The following is a 20,828-nucleotide window of genomic DNA, read 5'->3' as shown; positions in this document are numbered from 1 at the left end:
ATTTTCTGCTACAAGAGAATTGGTTATTGAATAAATTAACTAAATTAGCAAATGAAGTAATAGAGTAGGGGGGAAGACTTAGCAGCCACTTAAGAGCTGATCCAGTAAGAGTAGATCCAAATCCTTTACATAGGCATGCTTCCTTCAACTTTTCTGGGATAGGATTGATCTCCATCCTCTCCCTGTATTGTGCTATATGCTCCTCTGGATCCGTTGTGCCATCATACAGCTTCATGGTAGGGATATGGAACCTTTTGGGTACCTCTGCATCACAAATTGGTGGTGCAAAGCGAGATACCTTGTGGCTTCCATCTGCAATCTCTGGGATAGGCTTGACTACCCCTGGAACACTTGAGATCATATCTTTTAGCTTCTGCAACTCCCTGGCCATAGCATGATTGGTACCTGTATCCTGCATGAATCCATGGTTAGTGGTAGGATAATTATTTAAAGTGTTACCTCCCATTGGGTTCAAGTTAGGGAACCCATATTGCTGGGATTCTGGAACAACGGAGGGACCAGTGGAAGCAATGGTCTGCATTGGAATGAAGTCCCCTTGATGGACATCTAGACTTCCTGTTTGCAAACTTTTTAGGGATCCTGGTATCTGGAAGGATCCTGGTGTCTGGGATGATCCGGGAACGAAGGAGGATCCTTGAACCTGGGATGATCCTGGAACAAAGTAGGATCCTTGGCCCTGGAATGATCCTGGAACAAAGGAGGATCCTTGGCCCTGGAATGATCCTGGAACAAAGTAGGATCCTTGAAACTGCTGTGCCCCCGGATAGGCTCCTGAATTCATGAAGGATCCTATGTACTGAGGATAGGATCCTACTGGCTGAAAATGTGAGTCTGATGTCTGAGTCATTGCTGCCGAGTTGAGATGTGATCCTCTTGACTCCCCTATGATTTGCACGTCGGGGATCCCTGATGGCTGGGAAGTGATCATTGGAGTATCGAAGCTCAAGGATTTGGGCATCAGTGGGGAATGATCCTCTGCCGCTTTCTTTTGTCTTTTGAGGTCTCCAATTTCCCTGAGGATCCTGTCATTAGTCTCATCCTGCCGCTGCATACGATCCTTCATCTGCAAAATTAAAGCAAATACATCACTAGTACTGGGAATAGAAGAATTCATAGCAGAAGAAGATAGAGGTTTAGAGAAAGTGGGAGTTGATCTTTTCTCAGTATTTTTCTGAGATCCTGCCGGTGGAGGAGGCAAAGTGATCTGTGATGAGGTGACTGCAGACATCGCCGTGGACGTGTTCTTCAATGATGAAGCCATGTAACTCTTTGAAATGATTTCGAACAAAAGATTTTCTTATGAATGAAGCACCAATTGCCCCACGGTGGGCGCCAAACTGTTTTGGTCAAAAATCACACAAGGATAATGTAACCAAACTTTCTGTAAACGGGGTATGATGCTTGGTTAATTATGAAAGTAAAGGATCACTTCTGTGATAAAGATGCAAAGACACAACGATTTATACGAGGAAAAAGCCCTTGATCAATATATGATCTCCGGCATAAAAAACCTCGGGTGATGGCAACTACCGATCACCAAACTTCAATATAAGAACAAAATGATTACAACTTCGGATGATAATGAGCTGAGTACAAGGATTACTATTGTTTCGAGTGTCTAAGTGTGTGAGAGTTGCGGTGTATGTCGTGTGTCCTCTTCCAATTGATGGAGAGTGGTATATATACAAGTGTAGGTGACCTATTTTAGGTAAAAGGACTAATTATCAGCTCATTACCCCTTTAGAAATAAAGACAATCTAGCCTAAATTGCTGCCCATGAATCAAGCCATGTTTCCATATCCTGTGCAACGTCTTTCTTCAATTAAGCTCTTGCCATAATTGTGAAGACGCGTCCCTGGATCAGGGTGCCTAGAGCGTATCCTGCTAGATATTCCTACAAAAATAACATTGCATTAAGCGAAGATGATCGTTAGTATGAGGATCCTATAATGTCCCATGATCCTGATCCTGAAGTCCTTCTGAGGATCACTGTCTGCCAAATAAACAAGGATCACTGGTTAGGATCACGTGTAAGGATCACATATAATAAAAATCCAGCCCTAACACAAGCTATGCCGATGATCTGGAGGGTTCTGTATACCTTCGAGAGGATCATCGAGCAGGAAGGGATTGATCTGGGGATGGCGGAGTTGGCTAATCTTTATGATCTCACCACATTTGGTTCTCACCGGTATTTGTTGAAACGGAAAGCCGGGGAGGATCATCCTGTCTTCAAGGTCACTAAGAACGATACAAACTGGAAGCGTCGCTTTTTCTTTGTTAGGAGGGATTCCATCCCAGATGGGAAGGATCTGCCCAAGGAATGGGCCACTCATGGTAGGATAGAGGATCCTCGAAGGATCACTATCAGCCCTGTCTCATATAATGAGGATCACTAATATCTCTTTTTATCTCTTGTGCAGCTATATCCATTGCTCATCTGAAATTAAGCCCTGCTGCAAAAGAGAGAGTCCTAGCTTTTAAAAAGCTTAATCCTGAAGTCAGAAGTTTCCAAGTCACCGTTCAAGATTCTCAAGAAGTATCCTCTGCATCTGCCACTATGTCAAGTAAGTATCCTTATAGAAAATAAATTATATGTAGGATTGTTTGATTAATAAAGCAACTTATCTTGTTTTTTGATTGTGTAGGTGCTGGAAAGTCTGCCAGGTCTGTCAAATCTGCTTCTAAATTTGGGATAGATGATCTCACCAACGTCAAGTCTTCGAGGAAGAAGGCTCCTGCTGCCAGTCCTTCAGTTTCAGCCCCCAAGGCACCTATCCGGGGCAAGGGAAAAAAGAGGAAAACCTCTGAAGATCTCCAAGGATTTCCCCTCCTCCGTCAGCAATTCCTTGACTACGTGAATGAGGTAAGGATCACTGCCCCTGTTGGTTATCCGTTTCGAATATCCTGTTTGTGTATCCTGTTTCTTTGAGGATCATCCGGTTCTGAACTTACCTTGTTTCCCTCTTTGCAGAAACTTGCCGAGATCGAGACCTATCTTGGCCATGTTGAGGATCAAGAGAGCCAGATTGCCGACCTTCAAAAAATGGGCGTGCTTAAGGATCTCAAGATAGCAGATCTTGAGAAGGAACTCCGGGCCACGAAGGATGAGGCTGCTCAGAGGTTGATTGATATGGATAACGAGAAGCAGGAGATCACCCAAGATGCCAAGGTCTCCGCGGCAATTGCTATGTACAAGATACAACTTCAGATGGCTGAGGAGGCTCAGGATCCTACCTTTGACAAAAGCTCGTGGGACGTTGAAGGTTGGAAGGCAAGGCTGGCGGACCTGGAGGACGAGGATGAGGCTGAGGAGATCCCCATGCTGGAAGGTGGTGATGCTGAGAAGGATCAAGGTGGAGATGCTGGTGGTGATGGAGCAGCAAAGGTGTGAGCTGCTGGATTGGGCGATGATGGATATTTCGAGACTAGGCCGGAGCCCAATTTTTTAGGATCGGTAGTGGTTTTTTGTGGTTGTTGATGGTTTGTGAACAATTTATGGTCTGTAATCTTTGAACAATAGTTTTTAGGGTAAAGGATCCTGGATCCTTCGAACAATAGGTAGGATTACAAAAGGTGGAGGGATCCTCTATTTGGGGGATGAAGCCTTTGTGATCCTGCCGCTTTTACTTTCCTGTACCTGCTAAGACCGCATAGACAATGGACACCCTTTGCCAACCCATGTGGACGGGCCACGTTTTGCTGGTAGAAACGTGGGTTGGCAATTTTGACAACTTTTGAAGGGTTAATCCTTTCGTTAATAAATAAAATCTTAAACTTTTGTCGCTTATCTTGTGTTATTATCCTTTTTATTTTCAATTGTTTTGACACATGTTTGTTTAAGTAAGAAAAGTTGAGCATATTATGTTTAGGAAATTTAGGATATGATCAAATATCCTATAATCGAAAATTTTCAAGGTAGTTTATTTTAAGGATCATAGGTTCAGTTGTCAAGGTCTAAAGGTTATTAAAATGAATAATGCAATTAAAAAATAGTTAAGGATCATACCTGAGGATCCAAGTTAGGATCCTAACCTTTAATCGGGATAACCATAAGTAAGACTTTAATGGATCATAAGGATTAAGGATCCTTAATTGTTTAATCTTCGAAAACCTGAAAAATGGAACATATCTTGGGACTAAGCCATTGTAAAGGATAAATTAGTAGCTGGGGACATGCCCAAAGGATAACTGAGGATGATCCCAGAGGATCACTGGGGACAAGCCCAAAGGATAACTGGGGATGATCCCAGAGGATCACTGGGGACAAGCCCAAAGGATAACTGGGGACAAGCCCAAAGGATCGTATGTAAACTGGAGTATGGCCCTTACTGGCGACTATCCAAACTTAGTGACATGAAAATGTCAAAACCTTAGCTAACGTGAAAACGTTAGAAACCTTAGGAACGGATGTATGGTACGTCTACCATTATACGGAGGATCCTGGGTATAGCCAGTACGATGAGGTTGTCAGCCCCGGAAGTGGGTACTGGTCCCAAAGACGTGAACTATATCAGGATCATCGTGCGCTGCTGGCGGAAACTGGGGATAATCCCAAGGATAACTGGGGACAAGCCCAAGGATCTGCGTGCTTTTGAAGATCTTTGACGATACGCTGAAGATACCTGAACTATCATAACTCAAATGTTTCGTGAGTAGAGGATGAAGGATACAGGATCCTTATCCTTTGGTAAAAAGTAAGGAAATGTAACAGTTTTAAGATAAGCACATTACCAGAGTAAGGATCACTGATATCACCGGGATCCTTTAAGGATACTTCAATGTAAGGATCACATGCATGGAGGATCACGTTCACATGAAATATTTCTTTAAGTGCACAGCATTCCAGGCTCTTGGTAACAAATTTCCTTCCATGGTTAGCAACCTGTATGCCCCCTTTCCTGCTTCAGCTTCAATCAAGTAGGGACCTTCCCATTTTGGTGCTAACTTCCCGTCAGCAGGATTGATAATATTTTGAAATGCTTTTCTCAACACCATATCTCCGACTTGGAACTTCCTTATTCTTACATTTTTGTTGTAAGCACCAGCCATTCTTTGTTGGTAGCTTGCCATCCTGATCCTAGCCAGATCCCTGATTTCCTCAATAGTATCCAAATCCTGGGCTAGGATTGCAGCATTTTCTTCAGGATCACGAGCACTTGTTCTAGCAGTTGGGATCACCATTTCTGTTGGGATCACTGCTTCTGCCCCAAATACTAAAGAGAAAGGTGTTTGACCAGTGGCATTCTTGGGAGTTGTTCTATCAGCCCATAGTACATAGGGTAACTCCTCTGCCCATTTCCCTTTCTTGGATCCTAGCTTCTTCTTTAGATTGTTGATGATGATCTTGTTGGAGGATTCTGCTTGACCATTGGCTTGTGGATGAACTGGTGTTGATGTTATCATCTTGATTCCCCAACTGTCACAAAAGTTAGTAGTTCTGCTTCCAATGAATTGGGAACCATTATCACATACAATTTCAGAGGGAATGCCAAATCTAGTTATAATGTTTCTTTTGATAAAGGATATAACTTCTTTTTCTCTGACTTGAGCAAAAGCTTCAGCTTCTATCCACTTAGAGAAGTAGTCAGTCATGGCAAGCATAAATACTTTTCCACCAGGTGCTTTAGGGAGCTTGCCAACTATATCCATCCCCCATCTCATGAATGGCCAAGAGGATGGTATGGGGTGTAGCAATTCAGCTGGTTGGTGAAGGATATTGCTGTGTCTTTGACAAGGATCACATTTCCTAACATATTCTACAACATCTCTTTTCATGGTTGGCCAGTAGTATCCTGTTCTAAGGATCCTTGAGAATAATGCCCTGCCCCCAGTGTGGTTTCCACAATCTCCTTCATGGAAGTCTCTCAACACTTCTTCAATTTCAGGATCCTCAATACATCTTAAATATGGTCCTGCGAGGGATCGTTTATATAGCACATTATTTAAGATTGTAAATTGAGATACCTTGATCCTGAAAGCTCTAGGATTTTCTCCCATTGGAATCTCTCCGTCTTGCAAGTATTTCATGATTGGTGAGACCCATGATCCTGAATAAGATTGAGCTTTTTCACTAGGGATTACTGCAGTATCCTCTTCTATTTCCATGGCCATTTGATTTTCAATAGCAGGAGCCAGGATATGGATGATAGGGATACTTATGTTTTCTGGAATTTTTAAGGATGATCCTAAGTTGGCCAATGCATCAGCCTCTGTGTTTTCCTCCCTTGGTACCTGTGTCAAGCTGAAAGAAACAAAGGAGAGTGCCAATTCTTTGACTATCTCTAAATACTTGGTTAGTTTTTCACCTTTAACAGCATAGGACCCATTAAAGTGATTAGTGATCAACAATGAGTCTACATATACTTCGAGATATTTTACCCCCATATCCTTAGCGATTTGCAAGCCAGCAATTAAGGCTTCATATTCAGCCTCATTGTTAGTTGCTTGGAATTCACAGGCTATGGAGTGGGGTATTATGTCCCCCTGTGGCGATTTTAGTAGGATCCCGAGCCCAGTGCCCTTGACATTTGAGGATCCGTCGGTGTGTAATATCCAAGGATCCTTGGTTTCATCCAGCTGCTGGACCTCCAATTCTGCTTCTTTTTGTAGATCACTACTGAAATCAGCCACAAAGTCAGCTAAGGCTTGTGATTTAATGGCTGTTCTTGGTTCATATCTTATATCATGGGCACTAAGCTTCACTGCCCACTTAGCCATTCTCCCTGACATCTCCGGTTTCCTGAGGACATTCTTAATTGGAAAATTAGTCTTGACAACAATAGTATGGGTTTCAAAATAATGCCTTAACTTAGTGGATGCCATGATTAATGCGAGAATAAGTTTTTCGAGGTGTGAGTACCTGGATTCGGCATCAAGTAAACTTTTACTTACATAGTAGATAGGATATTGTGTACCTTCGTGATCCTTGACAAGGACAGCACTTACAGCGGTTGAGGATACCGCCAGGTATAAGGATAACACATCTCCTTTTTCCGGTTTTGCTAATGCTGGTGCTGAGGACATATATTCTTTAAGGGCTTGTAAAGTGTTCTCATGCTTCTCAGTCCATTCAAACTTCTTAATCTTCCTTAGGATATCGTAGAATTCTTTGCATTTTTCTGAGGATTTCGATATGAACCTGTTCAAGGCTGCTATCCTGCCTGTCAGTCTTTGAACATCCTTGGCATTGGCAGGAGATTTGATATTTATTAATGCTTTGATTTGTTCCGGGCTTGCTTCAATGCCCCTCTGGGTTACCATGTATCCTAAGAACTTTCCTGCCTTAACAATAAAATGGCATTTCGAAGGATTAAGTTTCATGTTGTAACTATCGAGGATATCGAATGCTTCTTCCAAATCCCTTAGGTGATCCTCAGCTTTCTTTGACTTGACCACCATGTCATCTATGTATACCTCCATAGTTTTTCCAATTTGATTTTTGAACATCATATTCACCAGCCTTTGATATGTTGCACCTGCATTTCTTAGTCCAAAAGGCATGGCAATATAACAATATAAACCGGTTGGGGTCATAAAGGCTGTATCCTCTTGGTCAGATGGTTCCATCTGAATTTGCTGGAATCCAGATGATGCATCCATAAAGGTCAACAGTTCATGCCCCGCCGTTGCATCCACCATGGAGTCAATGTGGGGTAATGGGAAAGGATCCTTGGGACATGCCTTATTCAAATCAGTGAAATAGACACATACCCTCCACTTTCCATTTTTCTTTTGGACAACGACCACATTGGCTAACCATTTTGGATATTTTACCTCTCTGATCATACCTGCTCGAAGTAGTCTCTCTACTTCTTCTTGGATAATGGCGTTCCTTTCTGGTGCAAACTTCCTCCTTTTTTGATGGATTGGTTTGATAGTCCTGTCAATGCCAAGTTTGTGAGTAATAATATCCTTAGATATACCTGTCATATCTTCATGTTTCCAAGCAAAGGTAGATTTCCTTCTTTTGAGGAAGGATATTAAGTCTTCTTTCATCTTGCCAAGGATCCCTGATCCGATATAGATTTTTGATTTAGGATCATTAGGATCCAAGAGGATTTCGTCCACATCTTGTTCCCTTGCCTCCAAGACATCCCTCGGAGGATACTGTAATTGCTATTGCTCCCTTGGCTTCGAGGTTGGCTTCATGGATGAGGTATAACAATCCTTAGCCTCCTGCTGATCACTGTCGATCTTGATTATTCCCCATGGGCTAGGGAGTTTCACACATTGATGGTAGGTGGATGGGACTGCTTTCATATCGTGTATCCAAGGTCTGCCAAGGATAACATTGCAACAAGATAAACAGTCAATAACACAAAATTTCTGATAATTATGTAATCCTTCCACGTAGATTGGGAGTTTGATGTCCCCCAAAGTTTTCTTCGTTTCCCCACTGAATCCTACAAGCACGGAGGATCTTGGTGTGATGTCTGATTCTGGGATTCCCATCTTCTTCAGAACATCAAGCTGGATAATGTTTACTGAGCTTCCTCCATCGATAAGGATCCTGCGGACAAAATGGTTAGAGATAAAGAGAGTAATAACTAAACTATCATGATGAGGATCCTGAAGGTTAATGCGATCATCCTCATCAAATGTTATCGTCTTCCCTTCTGAAACACTTGATGTTCTAATAGGCCTCTCTCCATTATCCATTTTCGATTCTTTTGCATGTCTTTTGGCCGCCGAGAAGGATGTACCACAGATGTCTGATCCTCCGGATATAAAGTTGATCACTTGTGCATTTGCCGGAGGTGCTGGAGCTTTTTCGGGGATCCTTTCAGGATCCTGGGTCCTTTGCTTTTTTCTTCCCAATAATTCTTTTAGGTGCCCCTTGCTTAACAGATATCCAATCTCTTTTCTTAAAGCTATGCATTCTTCAGTTAGATGCCCGAAATCCTCATGGTATGCACACCATTTTGACTTGTCTTTAGTCCCGGATGGTTTATCATTCTTCCTGGGCCACCTAGCTTTTTCACCTAGATTCTGCATTGCAAGGATCAGTTCATGATTATCAACGGAAAAACAATATTCTGAGATTGGAGGATAATCTTCATCATCCTCTTCTTGGTCAACAGCATGCACATTCTTGTTCTCATTTCTATGGTAGGATTTGAATTTGTTGTTCTTGAAGGAGGATCCTTGCTTCTCCTGTTTTGAGGATCCTACCTGTCTCTCCTGGATCCTCTTGTCATCCTCTAGCCGGATGAACCTGAGTGCTCGAGTTCTTACTTCATCTAGATTCCTGCATGGTGTCATAACAAGATCATCATAGAATAATGAATCCTTAAGCAGTCCCATTTTGAAGGCTTCAACAGCCGTAGCCATATCCAAGTTGGGAATGTCCAAGGATTCTTTACTAAATTTAGTTATATAATCCCTTAATGATTCATTATGATTTTGAGTTATCCTGTATAAATCACTAGTTAATTTTTCAAATTTTCTACTACAAGAGAATTGGTTATTGAATAAATTAACTAAATTAGCGAATGAAGTAATAGAGTAGGGGGGAAGACTTAGCAGCCACTTAAGAGCTGATCCAGTAAGAGTGGATCCAAATCCTTTACATAGGCACGCTTCCTTCAACTTTTCTGGGATAGGATTGATCTCCATCCTCTCCCTGTATTGTGCTATATGCTCCTCTGGATCCGTTGTGCCATCATACAACTTCATAGTAGGGATATGGAACCTTTTGGGTACCTCTGCATCACAAATTGGTGGTGCAAAGCGAGATACCTTGTGGCTTCCATCTGCAATCTCCGGGATAGGCTTGACTACCCCTGGAACACTTGAGATCATATCTTTTAGCTTCTGCAACTCCCTGGCCATAGCATGATTGGTACCTGTATCCTGCATGAATCCATGGTTAGTGGTAAGATAATTATTTAAAGTGTTACCTCCCATTGGGTTCAAATTAGTGAATCCATATTGTTGGGATTCTGGAATAACAGATGGACCAGTGGAAGCAATGGTCTGCATTGGAATGAAGTCCCCTTGATGGACATCTAGACTTCCTGTTTGCAAACTTTTTAGGGATCCTGGCATCTGGGAGGATCCTGGTATCTGGTAGGATCCTGGTACGAAGGAGGATCCTTGAACCTGGAACGATCCTGGAGCAAAGGAAGATCCTTGACCCTGGGATGATCCTGGAACAAAGTAGGACCCTTGAAACTGCTGTGCTCCCGGATAGGCTCCCGAATTTATGAAGGATCCTAAATGCTGAGGGTAGGATCCTGCAGGCTGAAAATGTGAGACTAATGTCTGAGTCATTGCTGCTGACTTGAGATGTAATCCTCTTGATTCCCCTATGATCTGTACGTCGGGGATCCCCGATGGCTGGGAAGTGATCATTGGAGTCTCGAAGCTCAAGGATTTGGGCATTAGTGGGGAATGATCCTCTGCCGCTTTCTTTTGTCTTTTGAGGTCTCCAATTTCCCTGAGGATCCTGTCATTAGTCTCATCTTGCCGCTGCATACGATCCTTCATCTGCAAAATTAAAGCAAATACATCACTAGTACTGGGAATAGAAGAGTTCATAGGAGAAGAAGATGGGGGTTTAGAGAAAGAGGGTGTTGGTCTCTTCTCAGTATTTTTCTGGGATCCTGCCGGTGGTGGAGGTAGAGTGGTCTGTGATGAGGTGACTGCAGACATCGCCGTGGACGTGTTCTTCAATGATGAAGCCATGTAACTCTTTGAAATGATTTCGAATAAAAGGTTTTCTTATGAATGAAGCACCAATTGCCCCACGGTGGGCGCCAAACTGTTTTGGTCAAAAATCACACAAGGATAATGTAACCAAACTTTATGTAATTGGGGTATGATGCTTGGTTAACTATAAAAGTAAAGGATCACTTTCGTGATAAGGATGCAAAGACACAATGATTTATACGAGGAAAAAGCCCTTGATCAATATATGATCTCTGGCATAAAAAACCTCGGGTGATGGCAACTACCGATCACCAAACTTCAATATAAGAACAAAATGGTTACAACTTCGGTTGACAATGAGCTGAGTACAAGGATCACTATTGATTCAAGAGTCTAAGTGTGTGAGAGTTGTGTTGTATGTCGTGTCCCCTCTTCCAAATGATGGAGAGTGGTATTTATACAAGTGTAGGTGACCTATTTTAGGTAAAAGGACTAATTATCAGCTCATTACCCCTTTAGAAATAAAAGATAATCTAGCCTAAATTGCCGCCCATAAATCAAGCCATGTTTCCATATCCTGTGCAACGTCTATCTCCGATTAAGCTCTTGCCATAATTGTGAAGACGCGTCCCTTGATTATGATGCTTAGAGCGTATCCTGCTAGATATTCCTGTAAAAATAACATTACATTAAGCGAAGATGATCGTTAGTATGAGGATCCTATAATGTCCCATGATCCTGATCCTGAAGTCCTGCTGAGGATCACTGTCTGCCAAAGAAACAAGGATCACTGGTTAGGATCACGTGTAAGGATCACCTATAATAAAAATCCAGCCCTAACAATGAGGCAGAATATGAAGCTTTAATTACAGGATTAGAATTGGCTAAGAATATGAATATCAAGAATTTGCAAGTATATGTTGATTCCTTGTTAATTACTAATCATTTTAATGGATCCTATGCAGTCAAAGGTGAGAAACTAATTGAATATCTCGGTATTCTTCAAAGATTAGCAGGATATTTCGATATTTTTACACTTGAACAGGTACTAAGAGAGGATAACGCCGAAGCAGACGCATTGGCAAACTTGGGATCATCAATCAGGATACCAGAAGGAATCCCAATACCGATATTACATATCCTGTATCCTGCAACGGATCCTCAGCATAAGGAAGTAGCAAGTATTCAAAATCCTAAAGTGGTGTATCCTGAAGAGGATCCTAAATCCTGGATAACTCCAATTATGAGATATCTCAAGGAAGGACATATCCCCGAAAATGAAAATCCTAAGGCATTTAGGATGAAGGTATCACGATTCACTATTATAAATAATATTTTATACAAGAAATCTCTTGCAGGACCATACTTGAGATGCTTGGAGGATCCTGAAGCCAAAGAAGTACTTCAGGATATACATGAAGGGGATTGTGGTAACCACACTGGGGGCAGGTCGTTATTCTCAAAAGTATTAAGGACAAGATATTATTGGCCAACAATGAGGAAAGATGCCGTAGAATATGCTCGAAGATGTGACGCATGTCAGAGACATAGTAACATGCTACATCAACCAGCTGAACCACTATATCCTGTAGCGTCCCCTTGGCCGTTCATGAAATGGGGGATGGATATAGTAGGGAAGTTACCAAAAGCTCCGGGAGGAAAAGTCTTTATGCTGGCAATGACAGATTATTTCTCTAAGTGGGTTGAAGCTGAAGCATTTGTTCAAGTTAGAGACCAAGAAGTAGTATCCTTCATAAAGAGGAATATCCTGACCAGGTTTGGAGTACCAGCTAAAATCATTTGTGATAATGGGTCCCAGTTTATAAGCAGAAGGACTACCGACTTTTGCAAGAGTTGGGGAATCAAAATGACAACGTCTACTCCGGTACATCCTCAAGCGAATGGACAAGCTGAATCTTCAAACAAGATAATAGTGAATAACTTAAAGAAGAGACTTGGAGCCAAAAAAGGAAGATGGGCAGAGGAATTACCCTTTGTGTTATGGGCTGACAGGACAACGGTAAAAAATGCAACCGGCCAAACCCCATTCTCCTTGGTATTCGGAGCAGAAGCAGTAATTCCAACGGAAATGGCGATACCTACTGCAAGATCTATCCTACAGAATCCTGAACAGAATCCTGAAGCCTTATGTCAAGATTTGGATACTATAGACGAAAAAAGAGACGCAGCAAGGCTAAGGATGGCAGCATATCAACAAAGAATATCCAGAGCATATAACAAGAACATAAGGACTAGGAGATTTCAAGTTGGTGATTGGGTGCTAAGAAAGGCTTTTCAGAATACTACTAATCCTGCCGATGGCAAGTTAGCTCCAAAATGGAAGGACCATACGAAGTTGAATCAGAAGCAGGGAAAGGAGCATACAGACTCAAGAATATGGAAGGGGATATGCTACCGAGGTCTTGGAATGCTATACACCTAAAGCTCTATTTCAAGTGAGTTTAGAATTTAATTTCTAACTCAGGATGGTATGAATTCTACCTTTTTTAAATATGTTTGGTTTAATTTGTTCTTTGTAACCCAATACTGACTTAAGCATCGGAGGGGTGTTAGCTAAGCTAACACCCACCTTAGTTTACAATTGTTTTGCAAGATATGTTTCAGGATACAGCTCCAGGATGTGTACTCAGGATAGCTCGAAAGATTAGAGGATTGGCCCCCTCTCTCACGATTAAGGGATACTGATCCCTTCACAGGTTTAAAGGTATTCACCTTTCTCCCGAATTGGGTTTAAACACCCCGCCTGGAGCGCAAGTTATTCAGGGATAGTTCAAGGTGGCGGGACCAGTCCATGTAAAAGTGGCTAACAATTTCGTTACTGTTGGCTATATCCTGAATCCTAAAGGTATATGAGGATTGATCACCCTCTCTCACGAAAGGGTATTTTCATACTCTCTAAGGTTTAAAGGTTATCACCTTTCTAAGTCTTGGAGTTTATACACTCCCGCCTGTAGCGCATGAAACTCAGGGTTTATCCCCAGGATATTAAGGGTTTACCCCAGTATGTTGAGGATTCATTTCAGGGTAACAAGGTTTTTGCCTCGAGGTGTTTGGAATTTATTCGAGCCAGAACTTGAGTACATTTGCATTCCTGTGTCACATGCAGGGGACATATATTATATTACTCAAAGGTTGGATCCAAGATTATAACTGTGCACTAGGGACATTCCTAAGGTGGAAGATTATACTCTCTAAGAGTCTTTGGTATGATCTCTCCTTTTCTCAAAAGACTTACGTTTTCTAAGTTATATGGTGATATCCTGACCAGGATATCTCTTAAAATACTTATCAGGATATTCTTAGATGATGTTCCTATAATATTTCCAAGAGTTCTCAAACAAAACAATTTTCATAAGTAAAATTCATGTAATGGAAGGAATAAAGCCAAAAAAGGGTTATATTATTAACATAGCAAAAGATTATGCTCTTGGCTTCGTCTCAAACCGAGACCCATCCACCAAAAGCAGGGTTAGTTTTCCAACATATTTACTTAACAAATGAAGGCTTCGTCTTGGAACCCAAGATACCTCCACCTTCACTTGTTAAAAGCGTTCAAAATAAACCATACTAACTGATGACCAAGGGCTTCGTCCTGAAACTCAGGATCCCTCCACCTTCGGCCATCATATTGTCTACGTGCAGGAAATTAAAATTGTTCAACAAACAAGAAACGTAAATTGTTCGAAACATCAACCATTGAATCTAAGAAAGTGGGCTCCGGCCTAAGCATCAATATCCATCATCGCCCACTCAGATGCCCTCACACAGCGGCATCCTCTCCAGCCTTCCCTGGCTTCTCAGCACCAGCATCCTGCCCAGCATCCTCACCAGCATCCGCTCCAGCATCCTTCTTGTCTCCAGCCTGATCCACCACCTCTGCTGACTTAGAGGACTCACCGGCTTCTACAGGAAGTGGCACAGCTTTTCCTCCAAGCTCCTTCAGTTTGGCCACCCAAGAGTCAACCGGCCAAGCTGGACACACGACGCCTGTCTCCTTGGCCTCGTAGGCCATCTTGATGCGGGCTTGTAGCAAGGAGACGATGGCAGAGGCCTTGATCCCTTCCCGGAAAGAAACCATGGCCTGCTCGTGGTCCATTTCTGCGGTGGCAAGTTTGAGCTCAGCCTCTTGAGTGACCTTCTTCATCAAGCTCTCATAGTGCCGGGACTTTGCTTCAGCAATGGCACCTTGGTCAGCAACAGTGCTTTCAAGCTGCTTGATTCTGGCTTCGTGGAGGGCAACAGTACCGCAGGCATCATTATACAGGTGGAGCAGATGCTGAAGACCCTGCACATTAAATTCAGGTATGGGTTAGAATATATTAATCAGTATATCCTGTCAAGATATATATGCAGGATATGTAGCAGGATATTACCTTGTTGTGGAAGGATGTCATTGGCTCTAAGGAGTCAGAAAAGCTGAGTTCATCGTAGGAGAACCCCTCGGAGCCAGGAGCACTGATTTCAGAGCCCTTCCTCTTCTTTGCTGTGGAAGCACGGGTCCTAGGGTTAGCCTTGGGGGCCGGCAGTGGCTTGGAGCTGGTAGCAGCAGGTGTCTCTTTCTTGACCATAACAGGAGTAGGATAACTGTCAAGCTCGTCAAGGTCAAGGAGGATCGGAACTTTGCTGGAGTCTGCACAACAGGGAAGTAAAAATTCTTTCCTAAGATATTTCAAATAAGAACGTGTATGCAGGATATTGAACAGGATCCTTACCAGACATGTTTACACTGGAAAGAGGACTTGGAGACGGTGGAGACGGGTTAAAACTTCTTTCAGCTTCAGGAAGGAGTCTGATAGCGTCAATCCTTTTTTGTGAATCTGCAAGGGGAGGTGCTAGCTTCCTAAAATCAGCTGTGTACAAGAAAACGACAAAGTCAGTCCAAAATATATAGCAGGATATAAGACAGGATTTTCCTAAAAACCTAGGTCCTACCCTTCTTCAACCATTTCACCGGGTAATCCGCTCCACCAGGGATTGAATCTCTTTTTACAAAAAAGAATTTGGATTTCCATTCCTCTTCATTCCTGGTGGCTCGGAGGATTAATGGGTCACTGGAAGTAGAGTAAAACAGGAATCGACAGGAGCCGTGGCACCTAAGTCGGTATGCTAAAGGAAGGTCATGAACAGAAAGATCAGGGATATGGTTGTTCTTGATTTGATCAAGAACAGACAAGACTCGCCAAAGCATTGGCATTGTCTGACTGAAGCAGATTTTGGTGACGTTAAAGAACTCGGTGATGAAGTCCGAGAAAGGAAATTGCAACCCTAAGGTAAAAGGAAAGGCATTGAAGCACAACCACTCGTCGGAAACCATATCTGATCGGATTTCCCGATCAAACGGCCGGAACACCGTCCCTTTTGGGAAGATGCCGGAGGTTTTAAGGGCTGACAAGTGTGCACTATCAAAGGTGCATATTTCTTTCTCCGGATCCTGGAGAATATTTTGGTGGATAAACGTGGGAGCAGAATCGCCAGAGCTGGATCTTGTCTGCCTTGCCATATTGTTACCGGAATACTGGGAAGAATGAAAGATGAAGTTGAGAGAGAAATGTTTACCTTTTTCACTTCGGTAAAGGTTAAATGATGATAAGGATGAGAAGTTATAGGGGTGAAATGAGTAGTTATAGGCTGCGCGGTTACAACTAGTCACATCAAGGTCTTATCTCTTAATTACCTCGTTGTTCGTGAAAAAATGTAACCGTTAGTATCAGGATACTTAACGGTAACAATTTTGGGGACAATTGTTATGGGTGAAATTCTGAGCCCATATCCTGGAAAATATCTTGATATATATCTTGTTTATGTAGTATCTGTTTACATCCGGGAAGCTAGTTCAGGATATTGGTAACATCCTGAATGGTATCCTCGGGATTACTAATGGATTATGTGCAGGTACGTGGGTTAGAAGCTAGCAACGTTAACAAGACTTATTCCACGGAAGACTCGGTCCAAGTCGTTCAAATGAAGACGTTGAAGCCGTATTACTCGGTCCATAACGTTCATAATGGAATATTCGGAGTAGCCCATATTTGTAGGGATTATTGTTTGTAATTCATTACTATAAATAGGCGGGTATATCAGATCAACTAGGACATCACAATCACACTCGCTACACTCTAACACTTGCTCTCTAGCAATTTTCACTTTCATACAAATTCATTGTAACACTTAGCGATCTGATCTATATCCTGCACTGTATCCTGATATTTGAAGCAATAGAAGAACTAGGTAGCTGCGATTGTCAGCTCCCGAGGTTTTGTGCCGGCGATCTAGATTGATCAAGGGCTTTCCTCGTACATCTCGTGTCAACCCCTTTACTTTTTGCTCATTGTTTGATCGTAGATACAGCTCAATATCCTGGGCCGTATCCTAAACACGATTTTTCCAAACAACATAACCAGCATATTTTCAACACACTTTTTAGCACACTACCTCACTTAACTAATTTGATCACTTAATTGCTTCGGTAATTTTTGACCAAAACAGTATGATTGTCGATTGGGACTTGAATTGGTATCAGAGCCAAGTTCAATCGTCGATATCAAACGCGTACTCGGGTTCCTAATAGGCGCCTAAGGAGTCTGACGGGTCGGCGATCAAGAAGGTCGAGATCGGCGGTACTAGTTCATCGAAGCAGGGACGTAGGTACTGTTACGGTGGCAAGCATCAAATAGGTTGTTCCAACGGACATCTTCAAGCTTCAAGATTAATATTAAAGATCAGTAGCTAACGATTTAATAAAAAGAAAAAAAAAGAAGGCTTACGTGGTGTCACACCCCAACCGATGGCGGAATCATCGAGGCATGGCACTGAGTGAAACAGATTGTCCAGAAGTTTCCACAACAACTATCATTACCATTTAGTTTAAATAATACGTCCCATACCGTATCCCAAATAGTAAAACAAATTATTACAGATAACAACCAGTTAAATATTCTGTTCCGATAACTCAGATTTAATTGTAAATAATAAAATAGTTTGTTTGCTTCTAAAGACCCCTATCTCGACTATGACAGACAACTATTTGTTGGGGGGCTTTAGAGCTTTATTCTAGCCTCGCTTTCCTAGCAAGCAAGCATCCTAAACACCCGTCACATACGTTAAAATAAAGTCAACACATAGAATGTAAAAGTGAGCATACAAGTTTGATAATAGCATAATAGAGTTTGAAATAGTTTACGCATAACCAGCACGTACACAGAGGAAAACGAAGCATGTTAATTATCGACATGGATCTATCGATACCAATGACTGCGGGTTGACTGCCCGGGGCAGTTCGCAATACATGATTACCACTCTAATCCATGCAAGTAATTGTCCTTAACAATCCCCGTGTGAACGGGTGCTGAGTCCAAACTATAGTACTTTGTCGTTAAGGCAGGTAGACAGCATTCCACGTGTAAACATAACAACAAGCATTCATTTAGTCACGTAATATATGCGAATTGGTTAGCGTTCAAATAATTGAGTAGTGTGATCGTTTGTGTTTTGAAATAAGTAATGTATGTAACACCCAAAAGTGCTAAAAGCAAAAAGGGATCGAGTATAATCACAGCGATTGATTGATGGATTGAAGGGAGCGCTTGAGTGTAGGGTTAGCGTGAATAGTTCGATAGCATAACGATGAGTACACGTAAAATGGAAACAAGTGATGATGGGTCGAACAACCTGGTCGATCGAACAGCAGGTTCGATCGAACGGGTTGTTCGTACGGTTAGACAATCCGTTCGGACAGCCTGTTCGATCGGCCGGTAGGCTCGATCGGTTGGACTGTTCGAGTGGATTGTTTCTTCCTTTGAGTAGGATGTGTTTGTGTATGATGGCTTGTCCTTTTGAGGTTTTCGTTGTAGTATTTGAGAACATTGAAGTGTTCTTACCTTTCAAGTCGATCGATCGAACGGGCCGTTCGATCGGCCGGCTTAACCGATCGGTTAGACACTTCAGTAGTCAGTCCTCAGCAAGATGTCACCTGATCGGACAGCATGTTCGATCGGGTGGCACTCCAATACGTCGAACGAGTTGAAAATCGATTAAGTGTTGAAGCATAGTATCTCATGATCCGAAGAGTAATGTTGCCAAACAGTCGTTCAATCGAACATCACTTCGTTCAATACAATACTTCATGAAATTGTCAAAATGTGGGGCCATATGCTAGCCGATCGGCTGGCCTGGTCGATCGGCTGACCTGTCCGATTGGTTGGGCTGTTCGTTCGAACAGCCTGTCCGATCGGTTAGCATCCTGACCTGGTCGGCCTGTTCGTCTAACACTTGGCTGTTCTGATTTCTTGACGTTATATTGAGGTAGTTTGACAACGAGCTGAACCATGGAACCTTCATTCTTACTTGTTTCCCAGGCTAGGACAGGAATCACCCAAGTCCGGCCGGCGAACTGTTCGGAACGGTAGTTTGACGTTTAACCCGGAATCGGTGAACCTCGTAGTTAGAATCCGAATCTTGAACCACACGGCCATTAGAATGATTGGTGAGTTGGCTCAAGCTTTGTTTCTACCGGTTTGAAGGCATTGAGTGTAAAAGAGTTGAAAGAAAGTTGGAAATCCTTCTTTCAATCCTTCACACCATGTAAATGTTCAGATCTGTGATAGATCTTAGTTTGTTTATGTGGAAATCGGCCAGATCCAAGTGATTCTTGTTGGAATGAGGCCAAAACATGATGTTCTTGAAGAACACCATGATGACATCGTCCTAGAATGCTTAGATCTTGATGATTTCACGGTTAGAAATCATGATTTGAAAGATAGAAAGGTGTAGGAGTGCGTATTGATCAAGAAAGTACAAGATTTAGGATGAAAACTTACCGAAATCAGAAGAAATTTGAGAAAAGAATGGGAGCACGAGCTGGTCGGTCAGAGAGTTTCCAAAAGTGGAAAGAATGACAATGACAGGCCTATTTATAGGCTTCCAAAAGGGGAAAGTGCTGGCCGATCAGCCAGGCATCACAATCGGACAGCCTGCTCGATCGGACAGTCTGTCCGATCGGCTGGGCTGTTCGATCGGCTGATAGCCTGATCGATCAAAAGCCTGGTTCGAACGTTCGATGCGACGATTTTTGATATTTTGATTTCGATTTAAGACGATACGAGTACGATAGAGTTTCCTATTCAAATTACTTTTAGTCCCAACCACTATATCTACGTACAAGCATCTATATTTCACACTATCCTTACGCTACCATTCATCATAATTCGATTTCGATTGCATTCGATTGAGTTTCAAGTTATGATTCGAGTTTCGATTGATTTCCATACAAAACAATTAGTAAACACGCACAGGTAACACATAAGGCATATACACACGTAATATAATACCAAATTCGCATAGTTCGAGTTTCGAGTTCGATTGATGATTCGATTAGCTTGATTATTGGTTAGTTAACTTTATCGCATTGCTACTTCCTACTATTCACAATCGTAAATCGTTTCGCGTCGATTAGACATTCGATTACTTCGATTTCTCTGATTAACAACACTTACTCCACATAATACAAATAAAACATAAAATAGACTAATTATAGTCAAAGAAGTCAAAGTTGACTTGGACTTTGACTTTGACATTCGAAAACACGGGGTGTTACAGCCTCCCCTTGTTTAGGGAATTTCGTCCCGAAATTTGGCGCGAAGCTGCACAGTACCGTGCATGATATTACCAATTTCACGCTTCAGATCTTCATTTAAACAACTGCGGTACTTAACCTTCATGTCGCTTTCAAGTTCCCAAGTAAACTCTGCACCTCGTTTGCCTTCCCATCGGACTTTCACGATAGGGATGCGTGAGCGTCTGAGTTGCTTGGTTTGGCGATCCATGATTTCGACAGGCTTTTCCACGAAGTGTAGCGTTTCGTTTACTTGAAGGTCATCGAGCGGTACAATCAGATCATGGTCAGCTAGACACTTTCGGAGGTTCGACACATGGAAAGTTGGGTGGACGTTACTAAGTTCCTCCGGTAGTTCGAGTCTGTAGGCGACTTTTCTGATTCTTTCCAGAATCTTAAAAGGTCCAACATATCGAGGCGCCAGTTTCCCTTTCTTGCCGAATCTGACCACACCCTTCCAAGGTGATACCTTTAGGAGTACGTAGTCGCCAACGTCAAATTCAAGGGGCTTGTGTCTTCTATC

The sequence above is a fragment of the Helianthus annuus genome, chromosome 15 (genome assembly GCF_002127325.2).
Source record: "Helianthus annuus cultivar XRQ/B chromosome 15, HanXRQr2.0-SUNRISE, whole genome shotgun sequence".
Taxonomy (NCBI): domain Eukaryota; kingdom Viridiplantae; phylum Streptophyta; class Magnoliopsida; order Asterales; family Asteraceae; genus Helianthus; species Helianthus annuus.
The sequence above is the reverse complement of the archived record's forward strand: the minus strand, read 5'-3'. Positions refer to the sequence as shown.